Genomic DNA, 21,025 nt, shown 5'->3' with positions numbered 1-21,025 from the left:
AGCAATGCACCCTTTAGATCACCCTTCAGGAAAGAACCTTTGTAAGTAGCTGACAGCCTCCATTGGGTTCACCACTCACACCAAGGTCATACTTGGCACTCACACCAAGGTCATATTTTGCCAGGGCTGCTCTTAGTCAATGACTAAGCACAGCAAAAGTATTAGAACTGGGCCATTCCTGGCCTGGGTGGTACCCCTCTAATGAGCAAGTTTTTCTCAGGGCTCCCTACCAGCCTAACTGAGAGTTTCTCAGAGCTATACTATAGACTTAAGCTCTTCTACCCAATCCTCCTCCTTTCCTCTCTTCTTATAACACTGTCAGACCTATATCATGATCCGAGGCTCTCCTCATCTACTCACACTCCTTTCCTTCTTCATGATCTTTCATGAGTATTTCCTCCAATAAATCTTTTGTACTTTTAGTGCCATTTTGGCATATGTTTGCCTAGAAAACCCATCTAACTATAACCTCCTGGAGAGGAGAGAATGTGTAGATCTTGCTCATTGCTATAGTTCCTTCCATGACCCAGTACAATACCCAGTACATAGCTGGTGTTCAATACATATTTCATGAATAATTGTCAAATGTTTGAAGGAATGAACTGACACCACACAATAAATCTGTAGCAATAAGTATTAGTCATGAGTAGATTTGAAACAAGCAATAAGTAATTTGTCTTCAAATGAAGATTCATTATGAGGCATCTTACAGTTTGCAGCTTGCTCTCATACAAAAATAATCCTGTATTAATCATTAAAGTGAGTAATATCCAAATATTCCTGGACTTGACATAAGGGAAAACTCTTAGAATTCTTCCTTGGTTTCTAAGCAAAGCAAGTAACCTGTAAATTGGCATTTCAAAATTTTCAGATTTTCACTATTCACTGAAAAGTGTGTGCATTCAACAGATAGAGAACAAAGAATTCAGACTATATAAGGTCAGAAGACAAGATTATTAAGAAGATTATTCTTGTAGTCAAGAATCTGAACACTATAGAATCTAATTTAACTGCCCCTATCCCTGTAGGCCTTTTATTTGAGCTGCTCCCTTTTCAGAGAGGAAAACATTTAAAATATCTGAGTCAACTGAGATTACTAAAACCAAGCACATAGTACTACAGAGTGCTCACAATTTTCTTTCATTTCATTCTACAAAACCAAAAGCAACATAAGAAGATAAGATGTAAAGGGTCGGGAGAAATAATAGGCATTATGTTAAGTGCCAATCTCTTTTAAAAAGTGTTCTTTGCCACTAACATTAACCCCTTCCTAAGAAAAAAAATCTGAGCTGGGCAAACACTTATGTGTTTTTGTGTGAAATTTCTGGAGAAGTCTAGGCTTACTTTGCTCAGTGAATATGCTTTCATTCACAGTCTCGATGTCTATTATTTTTCTGAAGTTAATTATGTTAACTTAAGAAAAACACAATTGTTCCCTTTGACCCATATTTCTTATAAATTGAAGGTAGATCTACAGGCTTAATGAGATTTGGGTTTTATTTTCGACAAGACTCCTTCCAGAGTGATTCTGTGAACTCCCAGTGGGAATCACATAATGTCCAGTTATCATCCATTTCGTGATGGTAGCAGGCACTGGTGCTAATGCCCAGCTCTATCAAGTAATTAGGAGTTGAAAAATGCTACGAACTCCCAGTGGGAATCGCATAATGTCCAGTTATCATCCATTTTGTGATGGTAGCAGGCACTGGTGCTCAATGCCCAGCTCTATCAGGTAATTAGGAGTTGAAAAATGCTAGTGTAATATTTTTTTATTTATTAACTAGAATATTTTATGAAGAGAAACCATCTCATCAATAATTTGATTACCTCAGGTACAGTTAGTATGGGAAAAAGCAGAAGAAAAACTTGATTCTATTAATTACTAATCAGCTTTCAAAATAGTGAATCAGACTCAAAGAATTCTCCAAAAGTGACTAATAAACTTTTCTTTCTTATTTATTCCAGCATCATTATGAATTTATTTCTTTAAATATGTTTAATATATTTTAATCCATAGGAATGGTTATCTTTATTTGTGCATAAATTAGTTCACCTTTAGCCAGTTTTAACCTGCTTATGTTGATTCCTGAGCCTTTTTGAAATGATCCCAGTAGTCTTTGATAGTGGCTTTACTTTCAAGTATGACAAGATTTCCATGTTCATCTTGTGCATTTCCTGTCCCAGACCTGAAATCAGCCTCTTCTCTAAGAAGTTATGGTTTAAATGTAGCGGCAACTATGAGCTAGTGGTGCTCCTTTGCTGTTTGCTTTGTTCTTTTTTCTAGGCCTTTACAAAGAACAAAGGTAGGAAATATGTAATCTGGAAAAGGATAAAATATATCATGTGTTCATAATGTACTGATATCTGCAATTCACATTCTGGACTGGGGTTTTTATAAGTCTCACATTATAAATTGGTAGTATAGACACGTAATAAGAAAAACCCTGATCTTGGAAAAACTTGACTATCTTGTTTCTTTAAAAAAAGAGAAGAAGATAGACATGAAGACAGAAAGATGGATGAAAATGTTATTGATTAGAAGAGAATAAAACACACCTAAAGAATGGCTAAAAATAAGTATTGGTAAGAATGTGGAGAAATTGGAATCCTATGCACTGTCAATAAGAATGTAAAATGGAATTACTACATTATCCAGCAATTCCACTTTAGGGCACATACCTAAAAGAATTGGAGACAAGGTCTCAAAGAGATTATTTATACACCCACATTCATAACAGTATTATTACAATAACAAAAAGGTGGAGGCAGTTCAAGTGTCCATCAATGGATGAATGAATAAACATTGCACCCCACTCCACAGGCCACCTCCCTATTGGTTCAGTGTTTCTCCAGGTTTTTATGACCCTCACTTCTGGGATGCATTGTGCACCCAATGATGTGCTGTCTCCTTTGACACAGAGAGACATGGGACTCATGCTTAGACTGAGACATTGTCCACAAAAAGGAGCCTAAGCTCACACAAAATTGTGAGGCTGAAATTGGAGGGTGCTGAAAGGATGTGACCTGGAGACCCTAATGCTTCTCCCACAAGAGAACAGACAGGAAATAAGGATACTGGCTGTATATTGATGATACAGAGGAATGAATAAATTTTCCTAGTTGTGATCATTATATCATGATATGTGTAAGAGAGAGAGAGAATTCTTGTTTTATAGCTACATTCTGGAATATTTACAGATAAAGTGAAAAGGAAGTCTGGGATTTGCTCCAAAATAATCAGAGAAGGGAACTTCCTTACTTCAAGGAGGAATACAGAAAGAAAATTGGCCATGAGTTAATACTTGTTGAAGCAAAGTACATAAGTATATGAGGATTCACTACAATATTCTTTATATTTATCTGTGCATTTAAAATTTTCTATAGTAAAATATTTTTTAAAACATAATTGTTTAGCAACACTTGTAAAGATAGCCATCTAACATCACTGAGATCAAAAATGTGTATTTGCCTGTGTAACCTGTTGGTTAGTCATGACAACATTTTCCATTCTCAAATCTTGAGGGGTTTCTTAGATATTCTGAAAAAGGTAGCTTCTGTTTATGAAGTTTGAAAGTGTTTACAATTAAAATCATAATTCAAAAAGACTTAAAATGTTAGTTGCTCATGAACTGTTATTATTTACTACTTACACATTTTTACTTGTTGACTACTACCACAGAATACTATAAGAGTTAAACTTGGCTTTTATGACACCATTTCATTCACTATAGACTGACAAAATCAATACCAAAATAAGAAATCTAATGAGCAAGGCTTCATTGTACTGAGGCCACCAGTTTAAAAATGAAGCATCGTGAGATGGAAAACCTCATCGCATATGCGGTTTCCTCAGAAAACTTAAAAACATCTCTTAAAAGTCAAATAGATACTTTTTCTTACCTTTTCTTGGAGAATTTACTGTTCTGAATTATGCCATTTTACCTATTTCTCCATGGGTTGTAGTTTATTGATCACAAAGCAGCAAAAAACAACTGTTGCTTATTTAATCTGGAAAGAAAATCATTGGAAGGATGTGAAATTGTGTACAGAGTGAATGGAAAAGCTGAGAACCAAGTCTGACAAAGGGCAGAGACTTGAGCAACTTCAGATTTTATGGTAACAGGAACAAGTGGTTACGATCTCAGGGTACTACCATCAGGGTGAATGGCCTAGAATTATTTTCAGGTTTTTGTTCCCTCTGTTCAAGATTCTTTTTCTCTGTAAGTCTCAATGGCAGAGCTTGGGCTGGGGCCCCTCCCTTGGTCTTGATTGACAATCCTAGCATGGCTATATCTATGAGGAAGAGTATTTCCTCAAAACAAAAATAGGACCATAAAGGAGATTGGATAATGCAGGGTGGGCAGACAAAACCAACAGAGACCTCTCCGAATACCCTCACTGAACTGTAAGAGGCTCATATCACTATCCCCAGAACAGAGCTCAGTGTCAGGTTGTGAAATGAGCATAGATGTCAATACTGGACCACAGTGGGTATTGCCAAAAGCACGGACCTGAGATATAGAAAGGCAATGCCATTCAACACAAATTGTCTAAGTTAAATGTTTGGGGAGATAATAGATGAGCCTGAGCAGCTTAGAGAGCCCAACAGAAATAAGATGGGATAAAGAAATGATAAAGAAGTTCACTTTAAGTTGACCATACAACTCCACAGCAATCAGAGGCAGCACATTCTTTTGAACAAAGGTCTGACACGATGAAAGATCAAGGTGCTGCATATACATGTACATCAATTAGATTATTTCTTGATTGATTACTTGAGTCTATACACTGATTTGTATATAAAATCCTCAACTATAAGACAATGCTACATACAATATGAGACTCTGCCAATAGTGACTACAATATTTTCTACTCTGTGTACAGTGAACTATTGATCACATATTGATCTGGTAAGTACATCTCGACATACCTTCATCATTATTATCATTTCGAAATATAAAGGGCAGCAATATTTCGCCATTAGTATGAAAGACTACCATATATTGCAGGACACTGTTAGACAACAGGCATTCTTTATTGAAATTGAAAATGTTATGTGAGCAATTATATAAAACGTGTTAGTGCTTAGCCATGTTTAAATTGACGCTGTAATTCATTAACGTTTACATGCAATTTATAAAAGGTTAAGAGCGCAAAGCTCTTTTTTAAATGCAGGTAACTTTAACAGCAACATACACGCAGGAGTAAATATTTCACACTTCATTCAAGCAAAATGTAATATTGTAAAATGCATTAAAATAATTTTGCACCAGAATTATATGAAAAATAATTTGCTAAAATAATGTTCAGATTCTAAGAGAAATATCAATAAAAATGCTGGACAATTTTAAAACAACCAAAACCTGCTTTCCCAGTCGAGACATAGATCCACTCAAACACCAAGGAAAAAGTTGGATTATACTTTATCCATTATTGGCTTGTTCTGAAGAATTTGAATACTACTGCACTTTTCTATTATTTCTGTTTCTCTACAAAGATGTCTGATCAGCCAATTAAATTAAAGTTGTTTAATAATAGCCTTCTATATATATAAAAGCGCTGGTTGGAGAAACCCATGTTCCAAAAGTATATCCCCTCTCTAATTGTGTTTTATTTGACAATGGTTTCATGGTCTCAGTTAATAGGAGTCCCTAAATGTCGATTCCTTAACTCAAACCAATCTTTCAAAGAAAAAAATTTCCTTAGAGAAGAGAGGAATAAAGGAGAAAGAAAGCCTTTCACACTTAAAGTATGCTCAGGAAATGTTTATTGAATAAACAGTGTCAGGAATCCCAATTTGAGCCTGTGCTGCTACTGTATTTTAGAAAATTCTGTCTGGACATCTCAGGCAAACTAGTAAAGAGGACCTGTCAGAAGTTTATTTGCTTCAGAGGATGAAGAATTTTCCAGAGAAAGCCAACCCTAAGACAATGAAACATGACCCCAAAACAATGACTTGGCTGCTGAGGAGAGGACCCAGACATTGGCACCCACCTCTTTCTATTTCCTCCCCCTGGATACCTGTCTGGCATCCAGGAGGAGACAGAGCTCCAGGTAAAACCCCAATGTCCTGTTTCATAAAACTTCGTACTGATAGAGGTGCCAGATGCTTGTTCCCTAAAAGATTCCAACAAAAAGTGGGAGATCTCATCCTCCATTTTGCGACAGACCATCCTGCAGTTTGGCCACTAAGAGGGTTCTATCTTGTCCTTCGTGTACCTTTTAGGGGGCTGCAGTGCCTGATTTGAGAGCAGAGCAGCCATCTGATGTCTGGGTATCTCGCAGGCACATGTAGAAATACTTGGAATTACCATTTCAGGGGAGCATACCATGTGCCTTGAGCAGGTGATAGTGAGAGCCTGTAAATTTAGAACATTACTGATAATGTGACTCTATTGTACCTACAGATTAGTGAGCCTGAGTCAACTCAGAGAACAAATAAATGAATAAGTCACTTTAAAACACTTTTTCCTTCACAAGATTCGAAGTCAGTAAACATTAGTAGACTGCGATGTCACAGAAAACTGATGTATCAAGAAAAAGACTAACAATGGCAAATATCTAGGTTTATCCTGGACAACAGTCTGTGACAATTATCACTTTTTCTTTGAATTCCATGTTTGCAGTAAATCAATCCAAGCAACTTCTAAGCTCCTTAAAGCTTTGCTTGATTTTTTTTTCATATGCATTCTGAACAGTTTCTTTCAACTGTTTTAACGTCATCTTGTCCCATCATATCTGATAAGAAAAAAAAAAATTAACTCAGGTTGACATCCTCCCTACCAGAGACGCAGAGCTATTGAATTATCTAAAGATGGTTCTAAATACCAGGCTTTAAATGATAACTAATCTGCAAAAAGCAAGCATTGTTTCCGACATGCCATGTCACATTTCTAACTTTTCACTCTGCATTGTGCTACATCCTGCAATGTCAGCTAAAGTGGAAAGCAGCAGTACACAACATGATGGGGTGACTTAAAATTGAATGAAAGCCACTATTCAGGCTGAGTATCCATTTTATGCCATCCATTAGGAAAAATATAAGGGCAAAGAATGAAAGGTTATTTTCAGAAACCATTGTTTGAAATAAGCTATGCTTCCTTGAACACTTACATAAAATGTATCTCTCTTCTCTATATCTTTACTCCGTAATTTATTATTGTGAAAGCCAATTTAAGAGATAAATTCTATGCCATTTCCCTAATCAACTTGCACTTATGCATGCTGTCGCTTCATTCAATAATATAGTTTTTGGCTTGAAATCATGGACCTTTTAAAATTTTGGAGTTGGAAAGGACCTGGGAGATAATATAGGTCAATTCATTTACTGCATTGATGAGGAAACAAAGCCAGGGTAAAAGAGAAGTGCTCAAAGTCACAATGCTAATTAGTGGCAAAGCTCCTGCTAGAACCTGCATCCCTTTTCAGTCAGTGCCTTTCAATTACACTGTGTGGGATGAAAGATCCTATGAGGAAATGCAGCAAGTGTAAGGGCACCTTGAGATTATTTACAACAGTATAAACAACAGACAATTAGAACTACCATGCTCTGATTGAATTTCTGCTTTCTTTTCATTTCTTGTCACATTTCAGTGGTTTCAGAGTGTTTGCTATTTACACAGAGTGGTCAAGAAACAAAATCCTGTGAACCTGATAAAATATGCTGGGTAATAAGCTACAAATAAAATGAATGGAAAACCCAAGAATAGACCAAAGAAAACAAGGGACAGAGCAAGAAACAAGGGAGAGAGCAGGCAATCTGGAGAGGAGAGAGCACTGATTGCCACCTAGTTATTGTTTTCATTTCTGAGATGATAAAACCAAGAATCAGGGCCATTAGCTTACCCAAGGTGACCAGGAAGCAGATGTTTATCAAATCCGGTCTCAGCTGCCTTTCCAACAGTTTCTAACCAGACCTTTCATAATTTCTTCTCAATTGCTTCCTAATAGAAATAAACATTATGCCAAATTTATCAATTCTAGTTAGGTTTTGAGAGATGCTAAAAGAGAAGAAGGACAAAGAGTAGAGTCACACCCTAGAAAGATAATTCTAAAAGCTGGCTGTATTTCAGGTAGTAGGAGAGACCTGAATGGAAGGATTTCAGGAGAAACACAGTCTCTCCTCCCATCTACCATGAAGGCCTAAAACAACAATCCCCGCTTTTTGTTAAGGATTTTTGTTCTTTGTGCACAGATTGCCCATACTGAAGTTTGTGCATATTACCTGCCTTCTTGCTCTCATTAACCAATTCAGCTTTGTCTTTACCTCTAGACTCCCTTAACTCTGTGACTGTGACATTCATTCCCAACTTCGCTTACTTTTTCAAATGCACATAAATCATTTGTTTAATAATATACCCTCCCTTCTTAAAAATAGAGACATGTATCCAGTTTAGGGGTGCTAGCATTTCCCCCATTGTCTCTGCTGCCTCAAGTGCTGTCACACAGTGATTTATGTCTCCATACGAACTAGACACAGGTGTCTAGACCTGAAAATCTGAACAATGTTCTCTGATGCTTTTCGTCCATATCTTGGTCTTCTTGCTCTCTTACGAGTTGTTCTTCCATTCTTCCTAAGCTAAAAAGCATTCTACCTAACCTAGGAAACAGATGCAAAAGAGGACTTGAAAGAATGGGTTTTTTCATTGTTGTTCATTGACCTTGCACTATCACTCCAAACTCTAAGCACTGACAATAACTTTAAAAGCCTCTTGTCCTCTTTGACATTTTTCAAAAGTCTCTGTTCTAAGTCTTAACCTTCCTGACTCTCTTCTTGAAGGCCCCCATGTGTATTTCATGTTTGTCCTAGGTCATTTACTCATTCTTTCTTTGAGTACAGCCTTTTAAACCCAAGTCTTGGTCCTCGGCCAGCTTTAGAGCTTCCACAGATATCACCCTTTTTGTTTCTTCATGAGGAAAGGTATATTTCAGAAATGTCTTTTCAAAATTACATCTTTAGAGCCTCCTTTTTCTCCTGAGTTACCTTGCCTATTAGAGTCTTAGCTGTGCAGATTCTTGAGGCAGAAGGGAACACCACCCATTCCAGGAGTTGAAAGGTGGTAAGTGATGACAGTATAGTGTTTAAGGCAGGGCTTAAGGATTTGGGCATCTTAACCCTCAGCCTTTTAAAATTATCCCTAATAGTAATGAGTATGACATCATTGCCTCTCCTTTCTCTTCTGCTGAAGACCTTAGGGCCTCTTCGCAGCCTTGCAGGGGAAGGAAGAGGAGAGAGGTCTACTGACTCAGAAATAATCATTATTAACATTTCTGATTGAAGCCATTGTGAAGAAAACCAATGGCTAAAGTGAGATTTGATGTGCTCTGTAGGGGTCTGAGTGGCCAATAGCTCCCTTATCACAAACAGCAGAGTGAGCATTCACACCTCAAGAACAAATGCAACTAATCCTGCATGGATGAGAGACACCTATATTTTCACATCTACCTTTCATGGAGACTCCGATGTGCATTAAAATTTGCCCCCACTCCAAGCCCCACTTGGACCCAATGATCCATCATGAATGCTGAGATGTGGCAGGTGAGCAACAGTACCCTGAAGACTCTCTCCGCCCACCTGTGAATCACACCTTCTGTCACCAGGCATTATGTGGCCTCTATTCAGTGACTCACCACTTGCCAATAGTAGAGGTGCCAGTAGAGACAGGTGTTCCTGCTGCTCCTTTTGACGTCACAGTGCCCCCAGACGGCTGTCAGAAATCAATGACTGAGTACTTCGTGCTTTCTTCCTCTCACCTCAACTTTCTTCTTCCCAGAGCCCATTTTCTTACTGCAGAATTGGAGGGCTCTGCATACACTCCAGAGAGGCTTCCAGATATGGTCCCCGCTGCTCCAGTAGCCATCACTTCAGGAAGCCAGCCCAGCACCTCCTGAGGAGTGACTGCAACGGAGAGCTTCCACTCCCTTTAGGCTCTGTGGCTAAACACATAGGAGCAAGACTGGGAGCATAGTTTCAATTGTCAGAATTTTTCCAAAATCTGCCAATTAATTGCTTTTGCAACACTCATAATTCCAGTTCTTGGATGGGGAGGCCTGTGCCAATTTGCATGGCTCCTTTTTAGAGATAAAATCCAAACTGTATATATATGAATGTTCCAACATGGCTGCGATTTTAGCTGTTCAGAGAACACAGCAAGATAAATAACTATGCCATGAGAAATTACAGCATTATGTACTGCAATAAATATGACAAATGATAGGCCAGATATTCATTGGCTCATAACAGTTGGCAGGCATAACCATCTGTGGATCCAAAGTTCAAACTATTTGTTTTTTCTCCTACAGTTGCCCTGATCTTTGTCTACCTCAGCTGGAACCTTTGGTCCTTACGTAGTCTGAACAACCTTGCAAAACCTTTGACTTTATTAGGTTTTAATTAAGAAATGCAGGTATCGCCACAGAAAAGGCAAAACTCTGTGTGTATGAGAGAGAAAACACGAGATCTCATGTCCGTTTCTTAGTGTAGAGAAGCTTTTTATTTTCAAAGAATCTGAAAGCAGAAGAGGCAAACCTAAGGATAATTAAGAAAAATGATGGTGTTTGTTGCCACAGAAGAAATAAATCTTCTGTGTCTCTCGTTTATTTATTGATTAAACAAAGAATCCTACAATGGATTTAAGTTCCTACTTTTGTCACTAGAAAGGTAACACTGAAGTTCATTATTTCATTATGTGAAATGCGAATCTATATTTCTCATTTAGAACCCAATCCTCTGCTTGGTTGAAATCTCACAGCTTACACCATTGATAATAGAAAGCCTAGTGAGCCCTAATGTCACCACAGCAAAACTTGCCCAATTAGACCAGCTGTTGCACACACAAAAAAAAGTACACTGTGAACTTCTAATAGAGAATCTTGACAGTTTGGAGTTGAAAATTCCATGCTAAGAAAAATCAGATTGCTAAACAGGTGTCTTCCTAAGCATAGCTACTTTCTGCTCTTGATTCTCTCTTCTAAGCCCAGGATATAGGGAAGGGTTTCATCAGACAGATGAAGAAAAGGATTTTTCGGGTGGTAAAAAAAGCTAACAGTCCCTGTGATAGCAACCTTTTCCCTAGTTACTAATTCAACCTGGGAATGAGACAGCTGAGCAGCACAAGTGATTTGATGATTAATAGGTATTTTGTCTTTCATATGAATGTTTCTCTTTCTGCACTTATTAAAATAAAGCAAAATGACCATATCCAAGACCAAAATTCTTTCTACACTCCTCACATATAAAACAACAAAACAAATAGTCATCAAGGGCTGACTTGGGAAAAATAGAAACCACAGGACTATGAGAGCACTCCGCTACTTTTTCTTATCCTGGTACCACACCATCAAATCAACATTGGGACAGCAAAGTCAGTCTATTCAGCAATATTTATTAACCCAGTGTGCATTGAGCACTTTCTATGTACAAAGCAACAAGTTGAGTTTGTGGGGATTGGGATGGGTAGGTAAATATAAATCAGACATAGCCCATACTTTAACGCTTCCAATCTGTAAAGATGAATCATTCTAACACAGGGCAGAGAAGCCTAAGTTGTGCATGAGAAACACGATCAGTACTGGGAGATCAGAGGAGACACGGGGTCAGCTCTGAGAACAGAATGAGGGGAGCTTTCCTAGAGGAGATGGAACTTGAAGAAAGGTAAGACTCGAATATGCTGACATGAGAAATTAGAAAGGCACCTCAGACACAGGAAGAAACACATAAACACAAAAGCAGGAAGGTAGAAAAGTGCTTCTGAGTTAAGTAGAGTGAGAAAATGAACAAAGTACCAGGTGTGCAAACAAGCATTGAAAATCATCTATTCACAAACATTAACTGAACATTTGTCTTAGTATATTTCTGGCGCTTGTCAGGTCACTAGGGAGACAGTGGTGAACAAAACAAAATTTTTGCTCACACAGAGTTATTTCCTAGTTGGGGAAGATATATTGGAAAACCATATAATGCATGAGACATTTTTAAATTATACAAGTATTGTAGAGCAGGGGTTATAGAAGGTGTTCAGGGGAATTTCTCTGATAAGATAATTCTTGAGCAGAAACTTAAAGTAAAGGATAAGTGTCTATTTCAGGAATTCTAATCCAGGCAGAGACCCCAAGGTAAGACATGTCTAGTGTAGAGCGTGACTAAAGACAAAGAAGTCCATGATGACTAGGCTATAGTAAAGGAGGCAGGAGATGACGTCAGAGAAATGGCACAAGGTATGGGTGGTGGTTGGCCAGGTCCTCGGGGCTCGTCTGTCAAAGTTAGGACTTCAGATTTTCCCCCGGGTGGGATAAGAAGACATTAAAGAGTTTAGATCTGAAGAGTGACATGACCCACCTTGCATTTTGGGATGAGAACTATGACTATTATGTAGAGGATAGACAAGGGGTGATTAGGATGGAATCCAGAAGACCGACTAGAAGATCACAGCAACAGCAAGAACTAGATGATGGTGGCATGGGTGAAGAGTGCGTGTGAATGCGAATATAGTCAGGGCAAGAAAATGTTGAAACAGCATTTATAGAGTGTTTATTCCTAGTCTAAACTGGGTTTTCCCTCTTTATTTACCAAAGTTTAGCTATACAGTTGCAAGTTCATTTTGACCCTGGCAGACAATCATATCATTCAAAACATACAAGTAGCAAAATTAGCTGGGATTACTCAGAGGTCCCAGCTATAATGTCAACCTCTCCAAGGAATGGTGTGCAACTAATGTGATTGATCGTATCAATGACACTGTTGCAGGGGACTTTCTCACCCAGGGCTTTGGGACTCTAGTTCTTTCTATTGATGGCTGAAATGGTTCCTAGGTTAACAATCCAGCTGCACTTCTCCACACCTCTAGCTTATGTGAACTACTGAAAGTAATCATGTGGTCTTTGTGTCTAACGGCCACGTCTTTTTTCCTAGTAAATTCAGAATAAACCTCCAAGATGATAGATCAAGAAATGTGTGGCAGCAGGTGCTGTCCATGCTGTCAGGCCTCAGTGAAGAAGGAGGGTGTGACTGATGGCCATTTTCTCTCCATAACTAATGCTGCTGTAGGAAAGGTCTGTCTGTTCCACATCCTTCCACGTGACTTAAGGATACAGCTCTCCCGACTTAGTCCCAGTGCCCTCGCCCTCTCCCTCCACACTTTAGGGCATCACTCTGATTTCTATTTTTCCCATATCTCCTATCACAGCTTCATATTATTATTAACACAAGTTATCATGTCATGGGAGAGGTGCTTGCTTGATGGCTTGAGTATCTCAACAGTCTCATGATTGATAAGCTCTTAAAATCACCCAGGTGAGAACTGCTGCAGCAGACGCTTCAGATCGAATGAACAGACAAGGAAAACCATATTTCCAAATGCCTGCAGCAACCTCTAGGTCAGTTTCTTTCTCTGACCCAAAAATAAAAAAAGGAAGGGAAAAAAATCAACCATCATAATGTGACGAGAAATGCAAGGTGATGTGTCAGAAATAACAATGCAGGTCAAGCTGGCATTTGTTGTTACTGAAAATGATGAGTGATATTCCTTCCCCTATAACTGCTTTTGCTCCTCCAGGAAAAATAATTCTGTATTACTCATTGTCTTTCCAGAGCAAGAGAATGTGAGGATATGTCCCTTATGAAATTATGGCCCTGTTATAAAATAAGCAAGAGCATGCTCCCTTGGTATAAGACACTGAATTTGAGAAACAGTAATTACTCACATAATTCCATTCTCAAAAATATTTTAAATAATTTTCAAGTTGTAATGTACGAATGAATCACCTGAAGATCTTGCTAAAAATTAGATTCCGGTTCAGAGAATTCGGGGTATGGCCTGAGATTCTGCATTTCTAAAAAGCTTCTAGTTAGAAGTCACTGCTGTCAGTCTCCCAATCACATGTCATGTACCAAACATTAAAGAGTATCTTCAAAATTATATTTTTAATTATTCTGTATTTTGTTTTGCTTTCTAGAATATTCCAGTTTCTACTAGATTTGGATTTTGATCAAGACCTTTGCTCTACCAGTGCTTGGAAGTTCTCTGATAACAGTATCCAAATACCTCAACTTAACCATTATAGTTGGTCATGTAATACTGTTCTCAGTGTTAGCTGGACTCTTTATGATTCATGCTCTGCAATTTATTGTTAATATGTAAGTCACTATGCTGATGAGTTGAAGTGGGAAAATTTTCTTTCATAACCCTTGAGAAAGGTAGTGATTCAATCCTTTAGGAATCCAGTAAGCAAGAGTCAGATTGTTTAAGAGATAAAAAATAAAAATGCTATTTTACTTGCTCTTTTGTGGGCAATGAAAAACCTTGGAAGAAAACATAGAATAAAAATAATTTTGTTTTACATATTGATTCAGATCTTGAATCAAAGAAAGCCTTTGAAGATAGATTGGTTTTAATAATTTCCTGCATTCCACTTAACATCACCTGGAGCCAGTCAAGAGAAATCGAAATATCTTGCTCTGACTTTGGGTGTGAAGCAAAAACAACACCTTTATATTTTAAACTTCACTGTTTCTGAAAGTGAGAGGTTGAGAGGCTGAGAGGTTGAAAGTTCTGCTTCATCCATGCACATGAGAAGAGAACACAGCATTTGGCCCACAGATAAGTTCAAATCGGATTTGCTAAGCTGGTGGTTCCATCTGAAATCTCTCTTAAGTAGAATCCATTGATCAAGCCAAAGTGTGTCCTACAGTTCATTTTGCAGATAAACATCCTCTAAAGTCTGTGGTTGACAGTATTTCCTTTCCTTAAAACCCATGCCAGTTTTAAGATTGTCAATTTATTTTCAAATTGCAGAGTTGGGATGGTATTTGAGTATGCAGGAGGATATATTGCTCAATTGTCATTTAACCATAGATTAAATGTCTGCATAAAAAGGAATGCATTTTACAATTTTCAAATTGATGAAAGTTTTATGGGGAGATGTAATGAGAATGAGGATGTATTTTATGCAGGAGGAAATGCTGTCTGGCACTGAGAACCATAGACAAGGATTTAAGAGTCTCGGATTGAATTGGTGGCATCAGAAAAGATGCCTTCAGGCATGGATGCTCCAAGGTAGGTCAAAAGAGCATCCGCTAAATCATAAATGCTCACTGCTTCCTTTGTAACCTCAAAGGCTTTGTGGTTCCCACGTGAAAGAAGAGGGCAGGATCACTTCAGATCTGGCTGTGTGAAGCTGGTCACAGTGCTGAACGGAGTATAGCAGGGAGCACAGGGAGCATAGCATCCTGGTCAGAGGCATGGATTCCTCAGCCAGACAGCCTGTGTTTGAATTCACTTACCAGCCATGTGACCTTGGGCAGGTTACTTAACTTCCTTGTGCTTCGGTTTCTAAGAGTTAAAAAAATAATAATAATAGTGTCTACCTCATATGGTTGTTATAAGGATAAAGTGAGTAACATTTGTATAATGCTCAGACCTATCCCTGGAGTAAGTGTTAGCACTTCGTGTTTGTTAAATACAATATGGCCTCGAATAATATTCCATTCAACGTCTTTTAGTTATAAAGTTGATGAGATGCCGTAGGAACTTAACTCTTGTTTATGTCGATTAGCCTATGGTAAAATTGGTTTTTGTTATATGTCGTTTCACTTAAAGTCGCAGAATCTATCTATGTCATTAAGTGAGGACTTACTGTAAATGAATGACTAATCAAGCAAAATGGTTTAGCCGTACATTCTCTAGATTCATATTGTCTAGTTTTAAATCTCAGCTCTGCCACTCTACTGGGAAAGTTATTAATCTAGCTGAAGAGTAGATTACTCATGTAGTACTATCTACCATTATATGAATGGTCTTGGGCAAGTTACTAGCCTGTCTGAAGCTTGGTTTATTCATGCAGCAGTATGCTTTCTAAGGTTGATGTATATTAACTACTTCCATCATACTAGTCTTATCATCGTACTTGATAAATATGTCTTTAACTCACTGAAAAATAGTTGAAACAAGAAGGGCCAAAGAAATAAAACAAAACCAAAAAACCTTATGGTGTCACACCAGTGGTACTCTTCCAGGTTAGCATCCACTCATTAATCAACCCTCTCAGGACATGGTCATTCATCAGTTATGACTCTGCTTCACAGTGCTGTCATGCAGCCCATATTTGGCTATTTAGTTCACAAAAATAATCTCTTTTACTGCATTTTTCTAACACATAGTACACAATGATGATAACGCCTTACATTTATATAGCATGTTAAGGTTTTGCAAAGCTTTTCACATCCATTATTTTATTTAACTAGATACATTATAAGAGGATCATTTGTCTTCGAAGGAGCAGTTTTGAGGAAATTGCCAAATTTAATTTAAAACCGTACTTTCACTGCTACCAGTAGTTAACATAGAAAACAGTATTTCCATCAATGGTTCCTTTTAGGTGAGAGACTATAATCACTGCATCTCTGCATGTTTGCTGCAGAGGACAAAGCCGTCTCAATATTGAAACAGCTGTTCATGTTCTCTCTTCTTCTCTCTGCCTTGATCCAATTCCATTGCCTATTACTTTGAAACCATCTCTACTTAAACTAAAAATAAGTTCTTTGTTTTCACTTACTCAAAACCTTTGTACATTTACCATTACTGTAGATTAGTCTCTAAGTACCTTTTCTTGAGCCCGATACTGCAAGGTAATATGTCTGCTGTTTCCTCTACATTTACTCAGTGTATAGTCCAAACATTAGTGTCACCCTAACGTCCCTAAACCACTCCTTCAGCCTGACTACCATCTCCCGGCCCAAGACTTACTTAATTATTTATTACCTGGACTTCTTTTTTACCTTATTAAATGAATAAATATATAGTTTGCCTACTTTCAAAAGGCATCTGAGGTGACTTAAAAACACATACACAATTGGGATTTAATAGGAAAAACAAGAAAGACGGCCTCTCAAAATCTCTCTTTTGCCATCACTCAGCTTCATCATCTTTCTCACCCACATTCTGCTCACAAAAACTGGTCACTTCGCTTAGCTAATTATAGCCTCAATCTCACTCTGTGAAGTGAATGTAAACTTTGTAGACTGCAGAATTTTCTCAAGGCCCATTTTCTCTATTTTCCCCCTCTAAGAATCCTCTATTTCCGATAAATAGACTTCTGGCGATCTCATGAGCCTGCTTCTCCCTCTCCTGTCTTCCCAAGAAGTTTCTTTTATTTCTTTAACAAACATTTATATCAAGTTCTTAGTCTGTGCCAGTCCCTGTTTGAAGTGCATTATGCAGATTAGCTCATTTAATCCTCATAACACTCATGGGCAGAATTCTTATCCATCTTACAAGTGAGGAAACTAAAAGAGAAGTTAAGTGGCTTACACAAAGTTTTAAGCTGAGTAGCAGAGCCAGGATGGGACTCTGGCAACTGGGCCTAGAGTCTGGACTCGACTCTACTTCCACTAGACTCTCTCTGTGACGTGTATTGATCTGCCTGAAGCCCTGTTAAGATGCATATTGATCTGCCTGAAGGCCTGTTAAGCTCTTACAAGGTCAAAGCACACGCTTCTCTGATATCCCTAGCATCTGTGAAGCAGCTGTGTTCCCCCAACACTGACTACAGTAGCTGGTGACCCACTAGCATGAAAAAAAAATAACTTGAATTTACTGAAAATGAGTTTAATGGACCCTAGCATTTCGATATTCTGTGAAGAATGTAATTTTTGCATTGATCCTCATCTTCATGAATGACATCTGAATTTAGAGATGTGAATGCATTGTCTAGACCTAGAGGGAAACAGAGATAAAATAGAAATGAAATTACATCCCAGACTTGTAACAAAAAATGTTTTTCTGAGTTTTTCTTTTCAGGAAAAAGTATAACCCTTATAGGAAAATACAAAGGGAGACATTTTAAAAGAAATGAAAATGCCCAGCTCTACTTAGCAACTGTGTTCTTCTCTTACACTAACTATAATAGTAAAATTCTAGAAAGTTTCTAACACTTATACAGACCTTCTGGTTTCACCAATCTAAGTATTATCATCTCTAGACTTTTGCATTGTTTTCATTATTTCATATTGCCTAATAAATTACCAACAATGCACTGGCTTAAAATATTTATTATCTGGAGTACCACGTGATCAGTGAAGGATGGCAAATTTCTGTCAGAATAACTCATCCCCATTGATTTTTGCGTGAAACCAGGCTTTGCCTGTTATTATCTGGCTCTGAAGGAAAAAAAAAAAGTTGAATCCTTCCTTATTTCTCTGTTGCTCCCCACCCACACCACTGCCAGAATGTAAACTGTTTCTCAAGGAAATCCTTTCTACTTCCACCACTATCACAAAAAAATGTATGTGCCACTTAAAGAGCAATTTTCTTCTCTAAATGGGTAGCAACTGAATATTAAAGCAGGTTACCTTACACTGAAAGAATATAGTGTAAGTTTCACTTCTCAAAAAATGTTTAAAAATTAAAAGTGCAATGTTGGTTAAAAAAATTATATTTTATCTTTATTATTTAAATATTTTCTTAATTGAAAAAAAATTTGTTGAATTTTTAGAGTATATATTGGAGTTATATCAAGTATTGTGTTATTTTATTTGTTCTTATCAATACATGAAATAAAATATTTCTAATATATTTATGTCAGTCCTTAAGAGATGAGTATCAATAAGATGTAACCTGTGTCCAAAGCAAGATTGTCATTCAATATTACATTTGGGAGGGGAGGAAAGAATATACCTCAAACACTAAACTTTATAGACACCCTAAAATTTATAACATTAGTACATGATCAAAAAAGCACCACAGATAAAAGAGTAAGAAATAGTTTACTTGTTGTTGAGGAAATTGGCTGTTTAGTGGGGAAATGTCCTTGACTATACAATATATCAAAATATATTTAGAAATATAGATAAAAATGTAAAAATATAACATAAAATATCTGAAAAAATATAGTAAACATTTAACCACCTGAGTGGGCAAGAATTTCTACGCAATAGAAAAAAAACATATGGATAATAAGTTAATTATTTTATTAGATCATTTTAAACTTCTAAATGTCTAAAACTAGCATCAGAATATTAAAAAATAACATAGTGGGGAAATATTTGACAAAATTCTAGTTCATATCACATGAAGTGCTTTGGAAAAACTTTTCTTTAGTAAAAGAAATACTAAAACATTACTAGAATAATGAGCAAAGAGCATAAAAAATAATCCATAAAAGAACAAATACAAGTTGCTAATTAACACAAAGGAAATATTTTCTCCTCAATAAAAATCAGAAATACTAAGTAAATGTATTTTCAACTGTCTTATAAAGGATTTTTTAAATTAAAACATTCACCTGTGATGATTATGTGGAGAGAAAAGCAATCTCAATGATTGTGCCATGCATATAAATTGATGTGATATTTCTTGAAAACTATAAATTGGACTATAGAAATCAAGAACTTAAAAAAAAAAAAAGTAAATGCTCTAGCTCAATAATCCTTCTTGTAGGAATCTAACTAAAGGCACTAACAGGCATTTATGTACCAGAATATATGTCATGATAATATTTGGTAGCAAATTTTCTGACGGTGAAGAAATAGTTTTAAAAATTGGTAAATCCATGATAGACTATTATGCAATTATATTTAAATTCGTACTTTAAAGAAAAATGTTACTTCTCGAAGTAATGTTTTCATTATGTAAATAAGCAAAACTTGCAAGATACTATACTGTATCTCAACTTATTTAAAAATAAATATGTATTAAGTCATTAAAATAAGCCAGTATCTTAATAGAGATTACCTCTGAGTAATGAGAATGCAAATAAGTTTTATATTTTTTTTATACTTTTCTGCATTTTCTAAATGTAGTACTCCTACTATGAGAGAAAAAAATAAGATACATGTGTTGACAGTAATGTACTTAAAAGACTAGGTTTCTGGAACGATTTGGGAAACTGAAGCCAGACCCATGCATAAGCAAAGTGCATGACTGCCTCCAGTAAAACTAAAAATTTGCCAAAAAAGAATTCCCAAAAAGATCTCTCCCAGTCTTCTCATTGATCTGCAATTGTTAGGAGAAAAATCTCCATGGGTCTCTTATGTTTCAGCATGTCTTTATTCTTGACAATCTTTTCTAGTGTGTTTGTTTAGTGAACAGCCTTGGACTATACATTGTCTCCCTCCAAAGTGAAAGACAGACATGCTTACTGCCTATTATAAAATATTAGGATTCACTAAGTCCTGTATTCCTCTCCTGTGACACATGTGCAGTAACACCTGGTCCTTTTGCACCACTCTGAGAATTACAGCTGAAATCTGGCTACTGATATTGCTGTGAGTAATAAATTATCCTTTATCTCTGACCCAGGCATCTTATATCTTCTGACAGTCTAACTTGTTAGCTTGCAAGTAGGGTAGTCTCAAATTTTTCACAATGCTTCACAATTATCTGATTAGAGATATATTTCTCTGCCTTTAAAAGTTTATTTTCTATTAAAATGAGCATATATTTACCAGAGATAGTACTTAAGCTTTATTAGTCATTTATAACTTATGTTAAAGAATTTATAAGATTCTTTGTTGTAAACAATATTTATACAGGGGAAAATATAATGAGAATATAACATACATCCTTAGCAGTTAAGCTCAATAGATAATAGTACGCACAAAACAGGAGAACATTTTGAAAGGGAAGTGAGGAGAAGCCGACAACCAGTGAATAGGGTGACAATGTAATTTATTGTCACTTTAGAGTATAAAAGGGGGTGTTACTGAACAATAGAATAGAGTATTTGATTTATAGCATATAATAAATTATTAAATCACTGTAAAAAGGGTGTTCAGCTTACTCTGTGCTCCATACCTAGTTTCCCACACCTAGAAATACTGCATCCTGAACCAAAAGAGCATTTCCACCAGTGCAACAGCACAATGCCAAGCTCAGAACACTGATTGATTGACAAATGTGAGAATTTCAGGCGACATACCACAGAAACTGAAAAGATTGTTTTTTATAGTCCTTGATAGGATATTTTGGTACTGGTCACAGTTTGGATTTTTTTGAAAAGGAAGGCATAATGTGTTTTTGAGTAAAAGATT

The 21,025-nt window shown here is 36.8% G+C and overlaps 1 long non-coding RNA gene across 1 annotated transcript in view; it reads right to left on the bottom strand.

Moving 5' to 3' along the window:
• Window positions 1–3,615: 3,615 nt before the first annotated feature.
• LOC112470276 overlaps window positions 3,616–21,025 on the bottom strand; it is a 44,203-nt gene continuing 26,793 nt past the window's right edge. The window contains exon 3 of the long non-coding RNA XR_003042916.1: window positions 3,616–4,008. This is a non-coding gene — a long non-coding RNA (uncharacterized LOC112470276). The remainder of the gene's footprint in view (window positions 4,009–21,025) is intronic.

This window comes from Pteropus alecto, unplaced genomic scaffold, assembly GCF_000325575.1.
Source record: "Pteropus alecto unplaced genomic scaffold, ASM32557v1 scaffold3, whole genome shotgun sequence".
Lineage (NCBI taxonomy): Eukaryota > Metazoa > Chordata > Mammalia > Chiroptera > Pteropodidae > Pteropus > Pteropus alecto.
Note: the sequence above shows the minus strand (reverse complement) of the source record. Positions and strands in the feature narration are given on the sequence as shown.